This window comes from Ambystoma mexicanum, chromosome 2p (assembly GCF_040938575.1).
Source record: "Ambystoma mexicanum isolate Mex_15411 chromosome 2p, UKY_AmexF1_1, whole genome shotgun sequence".
Lineage (NCBI taxonomy): Eukaryota > Metazoa > Chordata > Amphibia > Caudata > Ambystomatidae > Ambystoma > Ambystoma mexicanum.
The window spans coordinates 1,240,178,774-1,240,191,120 of record NC_090923.1 but is presented as its reverse complement, the minus strand read 5'-3'; the positions used below and the strand labels follow the sequence as shown (position 1 = coordinate 1,240,191,120).

The 12,347-nt window shown below is 43.8% G+C and overlaps 1 protein-coding gene across 1 annotated transcript in view; it reads left to right on the top strand.

The window, feature by feature from the left end:
• The window catches only part of FBXL18 (F-box and leucine rich repeat protein 18), a 595,630-nt gene that overhangs the window by 545,610 nt on the left and 37,673 nt on the right, over positions 1–12,347 (top strand). The window lies entirely within an intron of this gene.

Sequence of the window (12,347 nt, the reverse complement as noted above, 5' to 3'; positions counted from 1 at the left end):
TGACATTCGGATCGTCAAGTGCAGAACAAGAAGTGTGAGGGAGGGGGTTGGGGAAGTGCTGTACTGTGCCAAAAGCGAAGTGCTAAGATGGGAAGGGAAAAGAGGGAGTGGGGAGATAGAAGTGCTAAGGGGAGGCCAGAGTGAAAGTGCCAGGGATTGCAGAGGTGAGCGTCAACATTAAGTGCAGGGAAGGGGGTGGACTGGGAGGGCGAGGGCTGGAGCCCTGTAGTACTCAGAGTACTCGGAGGGAGCCAGGCAGCCAGCCAGTCACTGAGGCAGAAAGATGGCGTTGGAAGAGGAGTGGGAGAGTGAAGGAGGGGTAGAAAAGGAGTCTTGAGGAGTTTTTGGAACTTAAGGAGATCAAGCTCAAGCCTGAGAGGGGTAGGGAGACCATTCCAGATAGAGGCTCATGTGGAAGAGAGAACTAGCCCCCACTCTTTGCTTCGAGAAGCTTATGATTTGCAGAGTGTTGGAGCTAGCAGACCGAAGGGCTCTAGCAGGGAGGTATTTAGGGCGAGAGAGTTTGGTGTAGCATGGTCCCAGGCACCAGAAAGCCTTGTGGATGATGCAGAGGGTCGTCTTGAATTTGATCCTAGCAGTAACCAGGAGTCAGTGGAGATAAATTAGGCCTGAAGAGGTGCAGTCCCTGGGCCTGAGGCCAAGGATAAGTATTGCAGTCCTATTCTGGATTAGTTGAAGGGAGGATGAAGAAAGATTGAGGAAGAGGCTGTTGCAGTAGTGAAGCCTAGAAAGGAGCAGAGCTCTGAAGACATTGGTTTTCTGGGGCAAGGTGAGGAAAGGGGGAATGCCTGAGGTAGGAGGTGCAGCTGATAGTGAGCCTTCTTGGCAAGGTCTGTGATGTGGGGAGAGAAGGAGAGGGAGGAGTCAAAGATGACATCAAGCTTTTTTGCCTCACAAGAGAGTGAGGGGAGGGGACTCATAGAGGGCCGGCCAGAGGGAGGGAGGGTGGTAGGGAGCTGGGTTCCCAATGAGAAGGATCTCTGTCTTACTGGCATTAAGGCAGAGATCATTGGCAGCGCAACAAGACTGAATAGCAGTCAGGCAGTTGAGGATGAGAGACGAGGAAGCGGAGGAGGGAAGCTTGAAAGAGAGCTGCGTGGCATCTGCATAAAACTGGAATTGAAGAGCTCAAGTGGGCCAAAGGGACATGGTAGATGTTGAAAAGCCACGGCGAGAGGATAGAGCCTTATGGGACGCCGCAGGTGGAGAGTGTGCTAGGGGAGAGAAAAGGGCCCAGTTGAACCTGGGAGGGTCGTTCTGAGCGGAAGGAGGTTAACCAATCCAGTGACAGGTGTGTGATGCCAAGGGTGTCACTGTGCCAATTTGTCAGGGTGCCATGATTGACTGTGTTGAAGGCATAGGAACGATCCAGGAGGATAAGAATGGATGGAGAGTTGGAGTCACAATTTTAGATCAAGTCTTCACGGGTGTTCAGTAGAGCAGTTTCCATGCCTGTGGCAGCTCCGAAGCCAGACTGGTGGTTGTGGAGACATTCAGTGTGTTGGGTCAGTTGGGAGACGCCCAGCTTCTTCAATAGCTTGCCCAGAAAGGGGGTAATGGACATAGGACGGTAGCTAGCAGGACAGAAAGGGTCAGAAGAGGGAGATGCACAAGGGAGTGTGTGAGCGGGAGATAAACCAGTTTGTAGAAGTGGGAAGTCCTTTTTTAACGTGGGAAATGTAGCCCATCATGAAATATAAAAGCTGAAACACTTGTTTGTTGTAAAAACCTTTCCTTTTCCTGTTGTAAACAAAACATTATGCTGAGCGGTCGCGTGCCTCTTGTTAATACAGTGAACGCCACTGGTAAAGTTCATGTTGTTTGACTCTCCCGAAGCATTGCAAGCCCAGTTTACCCATATTGTGAAGTCGTCCATGAAATATTGTGTCCCGAATACCTTGGAGGCTAAGAAGCTGACCGAGAGGTGGGAACGCGTAACTTTGAAGTGGCAGTTCAAAGGGAAAACGAAATTGCGTATGTCTAATTTCGTTTTTGTTTGGGAAACTAAGCTCTTGTAACATCACTAACAATGAAGCAGAAGTTATAAAAGCAGTAGAAACTGAGCAGAGAAAAAATACGTCCAATAGCCCAAGCCCTATTACAGCATATCCAGCTCATTTAAGAACTGAACCAGATTGTTTAAGAGCTATTGAAGCTGTGCTACCTCAAAGACTTCCAACAGTAGAGGTGACAACGGTTATCCAAGGCTGGAAATAGTGACAGTACAGCCTGGGATAGCCACTGACGAAACAGTAACCTTGAAGCTCGGAAAGATAGCTGGGTACTTGTTTAACATAACTGTAGTTGGTAGCTACATGGTAGAAGGAAAGGCAAAGAGGATGCCCTTTCTTGTGACACAAGAGGGAAGAGTGCCTAGCCAACCTGTAGAGGTCGAGTAAGTCTTGTGGAAGTTGCCTAACCTTATAAATTGTGGTAGCAGCAGAACTGTGGTTGCAAATACAATTGTCAGAACTGTAGTAGTTGTATGAAGCAGAAGCCAAGAGTTAACTGCGGGGCATAGGAGCCTACTCTAACTTTCATCAAGAGAGTTGCTGGAGAGAGAGCAATTTTTAAGCAGAATCATCCTGACACTGGTTGTTTGGTAACCTTTCAGTTATATTGTTTTCATTTTTATTTGTTGGTTGTTTAGATTGAGGGCTAGCATTGTGAATGTTAGTTGTTTCCTTAGATCCTAGACTAGGTAAGGAATCCCCTGGCAAAGTAGGTTTAGATAGGGTTGACTGTTTATTTTTGTTTGAGCAATTGCCACTGTGGGTTGTGTCAACTCATTAGGTATAATGAGTGAGGTGTAATGACATTTGTTTTTAACTCTGCTTATTATGAATTAATAAGGATTTACAATTGTTTAGGAATTCTCATTATTGTATTGGAATTTTAATATGCACTAATACAAAATTTGTATATAGAAATTGTTAAGGTTAAACTTTGTTTCTAGCCAATAAACAACAATAATAATTAAGTAGTGGGAGCCCAGTCATTCTGCTGGTATGTGGCAAGGTACACTGCTTCCGATGCGCACTCCCCATTGTAGTGTTGTCGCCGTGTTGCAAAGATAATCACGCTGTCACCATTTATGCTCTCCACCCCTGTGGTGCCAGATCTGCTAGACTGGAGGATATGCTTCCATCTTCGGTCCCCCTTGTCTCCCGGTTAGACCGAGAGGTGTATGAAATAATCTCCTCCTGGGAGGAAATCTGTTAACCTTTTATTCTTGTTCCCAGCTGATGCAAGCCCTGTGTTCTGAATAATTTTATTTTCTGTGGAGCGATCGGTCCAGTGGGCGGTGCTCTGCCACAAATCCTCTGGTAGAGTTCCTCCATACCGGCCCTGTTGTCGGCAAACCACAGATAAATATGGTGTTTGGCTCCCCGGTCTCCCACTGGTCTGGGCTGGTGATGTTCCCCCACAGGAGCTGTTGATGTTCCCCCACAGGAGCTGGTGAAGCCCTGAGGGCTTTGCTGCACCGGGCGAGTTGGCTTGGTGGCCTGCACTTCCTCGCTGCCTCTACGAGGGCTTGCTGGGTTGTCCACCAAACGACCTGGGTGTCTGCTGCCACTCTTCAGGCAGCTGAAATCAGTGGTCTTGTAGCCCAGTTCAGCACCCATGTGCCCTCATTGAGCAATCTTCTGGTTCCATTTAGCACAGCAAGTCCATCAAAGGCCCTGTTGAGGAGTAAATGCGATTTAACACTTTTGTTACAGGACATGTTGGTTGCTGCACAGAGCTAGAGAAAGACTCGGCTACATGCTTTGCCCCACCCTCTACTGACCCCTTTAAGTGTGAGTTTTGTTCAGGCTGATTTCGTTCAGACCCTTTGAAGAGAAATGGCCACTTGAGAATGCTTTGTCATACTAAATAAAAAGCACTCATGCTCTAATTTTTTGTCAGTGTCATAGGATCTTTATTATTGCTTGACGCGTGTTTCGACCCACAAGGGTCTTTATCGAGACTGAAGTATTTTAAGGCATACCACAATTTGAGCAGTTTGGTAATTGGTACATTTAGGGACAGTTACAAGACATTTCAATTAGTGCATGGATTGTGAGGTTTGAAGGGTGAATGTGTGTGCAAGGTGATTGTGTTTGGTGAATGGCGAGTGAGGTGACAAACATTTATTCATGAAAAGATTTGATGAGGCATAATTAACATGTATGTATTTGGTTAGAAAAATGTAAGCATATAAAAACATATTTGGTAATTTAACATCATGTTGGGTGGGATTTGTCAATTGTAGGATATGAAGGTGCACCAAGGGAGAAGGAAGAGCGAAAAGTGAAATTGGGTTAGTGTCGGAGTTATAGCTTGTAAGGCTGTATGTAAAAGGGTCATGTTCTTGTTGACCCATGATAAAACTTACCAGGGTTGTGTTTCCTAAAGCCCAGATAGGTAAGGTGCGTGGCTAATGGCCGTTTCATATATGGTAGCACTGATTGGTGATCTGTGGAGCAAAGTTTAAGCTCATCATTAGATATAACATAAGAGACTGCCAAGAGATTAGTTGACACGTGATAATGTTGTGCTGTGATAACTAGGAGTGTAGGGGGCTGTGTACATAAAAGCGCTTGAAGGGAGGTGAGGGTTGTGTTGTTCTAGTGGGTTTGTGAGTGCAATCCAGGTGTCGTAAGTTTGTCCCGCTGTAATCAAGGGCCACCAGTGAGTGTGGTTGCTCATAAATGTCTGAGTCCTAAAAGGTGAAAAAAGAGAGAGTGGGGAGCAGTGTTGAAACTCTCACAGATCACTAATCAGTGCTACCATATATGAAGTGTCTATTGGCCACCTATCTGGGCTTTAGGAAAACAACCCCGGTAAGATTTATACTGGGTCAACTAGAACATGATCCTTTTACATACAGCCTTACACGCTATAACTCCGACACTAACCCAATTTCGCTTTTCTCTCTTGCTTCTCCCTAGGTGCACCTTCCTATCCTACCATTGGCATATCCCCAACATGATGTTAAATTAACAAATATGTTTTACATGCTTACGTTTTTCTAACCAAATGCATACACATGTTAATTATGCCCCACTGAATCTTTTCATGAATAAATGTTTGTCACTTTACTCGCCGTTCACCAAATACAATCACCTTGCACACACATTCACCCTTCAAACCTCACAATCTATGCACTAATTGAACTGTCTTGTAATTGTCACTAAATGAACCAATTATCAAACTGCACAAAAATTGGTATGACTTACAGCCTCCATAAAGACCCTTGTGGGTCGAAACATGTGTTGGCACCTTGAGCAATAATAAAGATCCTATGACAAAATATTAGAGCACTAGTGCTCTTAATTTAGTATGACAAAGCATTCTCAAGTGTCCATAACTACTCATAAAATTGATACACAGCGCTGAATTCATGAGATTCCCGCAACAATTTCTTGCTTAACTTAATTAGGGCTTTTGAGCACTGTCCCATGGGAATCTCCCAACTGACAGCTCAACGTATCCTCATTAATCGGGCCAGTTCAGCGCGGTTTTGCAATGTTCCTTGTGCTCTCACTGCTTCTTCAATTTCAATTAGAATCAACTATTGAAGACTTTTGAATGTGCAAAGGGTTTGGCTTGACCCGTTGCAGAACCACTTTGATTTCACAATTCCTTTCCTTTTTACATTTGCCACCTTTCAGTTGAATACCTAACAGAGACTTTTGAATGAGCACCTATGTGGCGCCGGACCACTTTGTCTACGGTATTGTATATTAGCTTCAAAGTTCAGTCACTCATTGCTGTTTAATTATCTTCACGTTGCTTGCCACATACGTTTCGCACACTGTTCTCTTCCGTTTTCTCTATACAATGGTGCCAATTGCAACCTTGGCTTCAACACATACCGTTCTGGTATCAGTCTCCCCAACTCATCGGCTGTGCTGACTTCACTGGCACTGCTTTGTTGTAGGAGCCGAGGACAGTACCACAGCGGCACACAATTCTCCCCGCCTTGACTATCGACACAAAAGTTTCCCAGGTACCTCTGACACACAATGCAGGATTCTTCAGCCTTGATTCCTGGTCTTAAGTTTCCTAATCTTGAAGGTTCATGAAAGTTACAGGCTTTTGTTGAAAAGGTCAAGGGCAGTTTCCTCTTTGCAATCCTCTTCTCCTCAGTCTTGTTGTCTTTCGCCTTGTATTAAACTGCCATCTTGGAATTGCTGCCTCATTGTGTGCTTTGCCTTGCTCAGAGTGTGCTTTCGTGCTCCGCCTTTTATACGCGTGGGGAAGTGTGATGGAAGTCAGGTGTGTGTAATGATCAGTAACTGCCTGACCCTGCCTGACCATTGTATTGGGATATGTCAGGTATACGGCTCGGGTGTTAGTCCGTTTTCTCTCACAGTGAGCTGTCTGTGAGAAAGTGTTTGTTTTGGAAAAGGGGGGCAGGGGGATTGAGTTCCTAAGTATCTTACCTGGTAGGATGGGGTAAAGGTTTTACAGGGAAGGGGATACTGCGTCTCGCCGTCTGGTGTCCCACTTCCACTCCCCGAAGACCCCTCACCCAAGTGATCCTCCCACACTGGTCTACCCCCAGGAACTGGATCCAAAAGCGATGGCGTGTCCTGCCCACCTAGATGACAGATCCCCAGGGACTAGCGGGTGAGACACCTTCAGGTTTCTCACAACACCGTGCTACATACTGACAGATCGTCCCTAATCACCGATTTACAACCTCACAAAACAGATCCAATATATGCACTTGTTGGTAAGACAATGCGCTGTCTCATACTGACCACGACCAAGCTTGGGGACCTTATGCAGGTTTATAGTCCTATCTTCTGGGGGGCACAAGAGTCTGCTCCCTGACCTGGGTGGCTGGGTACTAAAAACATGCCCTGCTCTTGGTCCTGCCACATAGGTTGCGGGACTATTGGGCATCCCTTGGCCAGTTACTGTGTACATTCTCAATGGATCAATGTCCATCAGCTTGGGTAGCGGAATATTGCCAGTATAAAATGGACTAGCCCTCTGGCTGCTACCCCTACTGCGTGGACTCTCATTTATCTTCTGCTTGCCCCCTTTTCTAGCCCCCTTGAACTATCCTGTGCCTGTCACCGCCCCTAAATCATATGCTGCGCCAGCACTTACAGTGAGGTGCTGGCGCTTTGAAAGAATAACACATTTTGCTTTCCCATCATATTCCCCATCTGCTTTCTCAGCCCATCTAGTTGCTGCTGGAGATGTAGTTTGTCTCCCACCTGGCCGTGGCCCCATGATATATCCTCCACCAGCACCTCTAACGTTAGCGTGGTGTTGCCAGTAGCCATGGGAGCTACTAGACCTGGACAGAGTATTGGCTTTAGGGAATTAAGGATACTAGAAGCCTATATGAAGGCAGTACTGGGAATCACAGTTCCACTAATGGGTTCCTCTCGGATTGCACCCAAAACAGAATAGCTATAGGATACAGCAACTTCAAACTCCCAGAGAGCCTTTAAGCCATCTGGACTATCCCCTGTCTCCCGCTCTACAGGGGACGCATCTGTCCAGGGACCCTCTACCCTCAAGTCATCAGTTGGGATGGATCCTGGGGTTATCTCAGCTGGTATGATGTAGATTTTCCCCTCCACTTGTTCGATATTTCTGGGTGTTTTATATCTTGCAAGTTGATCTACCTGACAGGCCTTCCTATTGGGAGGTACACACTTATCCTGAAAGATTGCTTGAGATTGTTCTGGTTGGGAGGAACTTAGAATGTGATCCCCCGCTGGTGTTTCGTCTAGGCCAATGCCTGGTACCTTTACACTTGTGCAGCTATTGCAACATAAATCTTTATTACCATTCTCAGCTGCTTTTCCAGCCATGCTGTTGGTGACGGCTGTGAGTGGATGCTCTTCCAATTCTACCAAAAGGTCTTTGATCGCCCCTTATGAGCTAATTGGCCCTCCTTACTGGCTTTAATATGTCCACAGTTTTCTTCTTGGCCTTGCCATGAGGCGATAGGCCAGAAGTGGCTTTGCGCATAACCATTTTTAGAAGTCCTAAGTGCCTGGAGGCCTGGTAAGGGGTTGCAAGGGGTATGATTTATACGATGTTAAAAACGGATCAAAGGTGCAAAGATTCAGAAGTGCAATGTATGCGCAAAGTGCTATGTGCTTAGATACTACGTCAAGCTATAATGCTCAAGTGCAATTGCATCTACTAGTGAGTACCAAAGGCCCAGTCAGCCCAAACAAAGTCCAAGAGAAAGGGTAAAACCACTTCAGGTTTAATGGTGGTTCTAGTGAATATCACTACGAGGTGACTAGGTTCAGTAGTTGCATACAATCAGTTAGCAGCAATGGCCCAAAGGATGTTTTAAACAAAACAGTTAACACTCAAAAAAGGTTAAGAGGCAATTAAACAATGCAGTGATGCCGACAACTAGATTATCAATCAGTTCAAGAGATCATCCATCAAGAGGAAATAAAAAGGACAACCAGTTGTAGATTGTCCACTAAGGGACAGTGGTAAGGGATCGCCATGACAGCTTAAGGGGTTGCTAAAGTCCGACTCCTCCCTCACCCACTATCCAGATTAGTCTGCACTGCCCACAAGTACGCCAAAACAGGCAGACTGGTGCAACAAAAGTGAAATTAAGAAAAGATGCTGTCCACCCGAATATTAAGCAGGGGTGTTAGACCAGGTTATCATGTTAATCAAATTTGGATGAACAAAATAAGCTACTCAACCAATCTGGACATCCATACCGAACACTTTGCTGTGCCTCTCTCGCCACTCCAGTGCAAACTCCAAGGGATCCAAAAAGCTCTAACCACTCCACCAGGGGGCCATTTCCAGGGTCACATTCTGGGGATCTGCTTTACTCCACGACCCCAAAGGCTCTCCTGCCTCTCAGCCCTCCAGCTCTTCTTTCAGGAAGAAAATGGGAAAGAGCTCCAAATCGAGCTGGGATTTCTGGCTAGCGAAGTATCAGATGCTCGTGTGAACACGTAGACTCAGCGATTCACAAAGGATCATCATCAGCATACAGGAGCAAATATGTAGGTGCAGAGTCACACAAGCTGTCACAAACTGTCAGCCAGGATCAAGCGGGGCTCCAAGTCTGCAAGGGGCACAGGCCATGGAGCCGCCCGAGGTTGCATTAGGGGATATATGACTTTGCAGCACAGTGAAGCATTTAAAGAAGTAGAAACAAATGGCCAACTCTGGAAATTGTACAACAGTTTGTGTATCGCACTGTAAAACATTGGGATACTAACTCTCCTGACTGAAAAGGTTCTTATCTTGCAGGAGCAAAAATCGCCAAATCTAAGCTTGAAATACGCTTTTTGGAGACCTTGATTCTGGAATCAACTAACCAGACAAGCGTTCTGGAATACATTATTTTCAAGTTTGATCTTAACCCTATCTTACGGGGCATACCTAGTAGCTGGAACTTTTTAAATTGATTTTAGGCATGACAGTCAAAATGAAAAACAATTATTTTGATACTTTCTCATAAACGGACATTCAACATGGGTTCTCGAGGGTTGCTAAAATATTCTCTCTTGAGAATAAAAATGACAAATCTGGCAATAAAATAATATTGCATGTAAACACACTTACATGAGACACGTAAATGAGGTGCATTTACCCTATGAGTGACAAAAATGCTAAATTTAAAACAAGCATGATGGTTTATTTTTTACATCGCCATTAACTGATTTTGGGATTCTAGTCTAAAAATGGTTTCTTTTAATGTAATTCTTGAAAACGATCCTTAAAGAGTGAAAAGTTTTTAAAATATGGTTTCCTTTCCTGGTCTTCATTCATTAAAATTGCCCTATTGAATCTTTGTAGGAATTGTTAACAATTAAATAGAAAAACAATCACTTGTCCTCATGTGAGAAGTGTTCCACCCTAGGCCTCTCTGTATCCAGTGTATCTCTCCTGCCAACATCCCCGGCATAGAGCAGGAGACCCATCTGAATCATGCTGGCAATTGCAACCTGCAAATTCAATCATGCACAATTTGTGATGACCATTTTGCAGTCCCCTACAATTTGAGGAGAACAATCTCATTTCACACCACCTTAAAAACGTATTACTATTTAATTCTGGTCAGTCCTTAAATGCATCCAGTATATTTTCCATTTGTAGACCATAAATTTACATTTGAGCCATGGCGTTCTAGGTAACGTGGCAACCAAACATGTTTGCCAGCTGTAATATACATGTGCTGGCTTAATTTACTTATTATGAAGAGATTGAAATCTAGTTCACCTTCTTTTACTAACAGCCAACATTAGTTTATGCAATACTAGTGTCTGCATCAACAGTTACACAATATGTAATACTGTCATGGACAGCAGTACTTTTAAGTACTCACAGAATCATTAAATAAATTAAACAAGTGAAAGATCATCCCGACACTGATCTATTGGTTGAGGTTGTAATTATCCTGCACTGATTTTCCTTGGATATATTGGAAGGACTTATTTGGAAAAAAGTTGCATCTTCCATCTTTTCTCCCAACCTCACTAATTCGTATAGAACTAGGTTTACAATCTCTTAATTCGATCGCTATGTACAAAATATTAATGATATTTAGTAAGATCTTGAATCCACACAAAAAATCTCTTTTTGAACATCTGAGAAAAGCTTGTTTGGTGAGTACATCCCTGGAAATTAGACCTATCTAGAAAAGATTAGTTCCAATGTTGATTTGCTGCCCTCCAATACCAATAAGATGAAATCAAAAATTGCTCTTTGGGATTGTGCTATTTTAACTATTTTCCCAGATAGAAAGGTCTGTATGACATTCTTACGGTTTCGTTTTAATATCTTGTGGACGTTGGATGTCATGGCACCCCGTGCAGGTATCCCAAGCAGTAGTAGAACCTGCTGATTTTGTAGAATATTAGATAAACAGGAAAATTGGAAGCATCTCTTACTCTCATCTAATATTCTACAAAATCAGCAGGTTGTACTACTGCGTGGGATACCCTGTCAGTTGTTGTTGGTTGAAAGAATTTGTCCTCAATTTTGATATATGTAACAATGAAATGCTGTGTGGGCGCATCTTAGCTGGTAACCAAATGTTGCTTATTATGGCACTTGTGCGAATAATCAAAGTAATATATAGCATGCTGGGTGAACCTTTTATGTTAGGATATTGACTTTTATATTAGGATATTAGCCAAAGGATGGTTTATATAAACTAGTAAGAATATGTTTCTATTTGTATGAATTATATATAAATAAATTGGATGTATAGATTTCAATTGACCCATTTTTATATTTTTTTAATTCAATGTGTAAGGTTTTATAAACCAAATCACAATTTTTAAAAGAAAAATATTTACCCACAGTATTTATAATTCCATGTCTTAGTTCGATACAGATAGAATGACCTTTTGCAAAGAATGTCCGTTTGTAGAGATTATAAAAAAATGAACAGAGTCTGGATGGTTTGTTATATTGATCAACCAAAACATGGTTATGATCAGCTATTGTCAGCTAGTTTAGCATTGCTTACCAGCTCTGTTATGCGCAGGTTAAGTATGCAAGTGATCATATGCAATGAATAACTACATTTCTCGTGATTGCCTCCAAATACCAGTGATATCACTTGGATGATTTTGCTGTTTTCCAACTCAAAACCTCAATTCGTGCAAAGGCATCCAGTGGATGCTAACAAAATATGCAGTCGATTGACTAGTTCGACTGCTCCAGCCTTACTTCCTCAGAAAGTTAAGGGTGTGTTTGCAAAGGAGTGTGGCTCTGCATGTGTCTTTTAGCAAGATATTTGCGTACCTCTAGTCCTCATGTTGATGGCTGCCTCAAATAAGGCATCTGCACTGCTGCATCTGTGTTTTAAAGAGCAATAAGAGGGCAAAATGTTCTTTCCCTTATCATGGCAAAGTAACTAGAGCTGCATTTTGTGTGTTCCTCAGACCGGCTCACCTTGAAGTTTGAGGTTGTCTGACTTTAACAGAACTGACAGGCATCAGGTACCCCCTTCCATGACACTGTCCAGCATAAATGAAAACAACTTGGATGGATAACGCCGCCAAGATCTGCTAACGATCATGGAATCCTGTGATCTAATGAAAGGTGAACTAGGCAGTGCGTTCTAGCCCAGGCACAGTTGCAACAATGTTGCAGAGTGCCTCCTAGCCCGTGAATGCCTTCTCGCCGAAGCATCACTTCATCAGTTTCAGCTTGGTTTTGCGTTGCCTGCCGACACCATCCTTGGCAGGGACGGGAAGTGTCTGGGGCAAGGACAGGGCTGGGCCGGGCCATCACCTTTATTGGTAGAGTTGGCATTTTTGATGTCCTCCTATGTTATTGGCACAAGTCTGTAGCAAGAAATAGTTAAATAA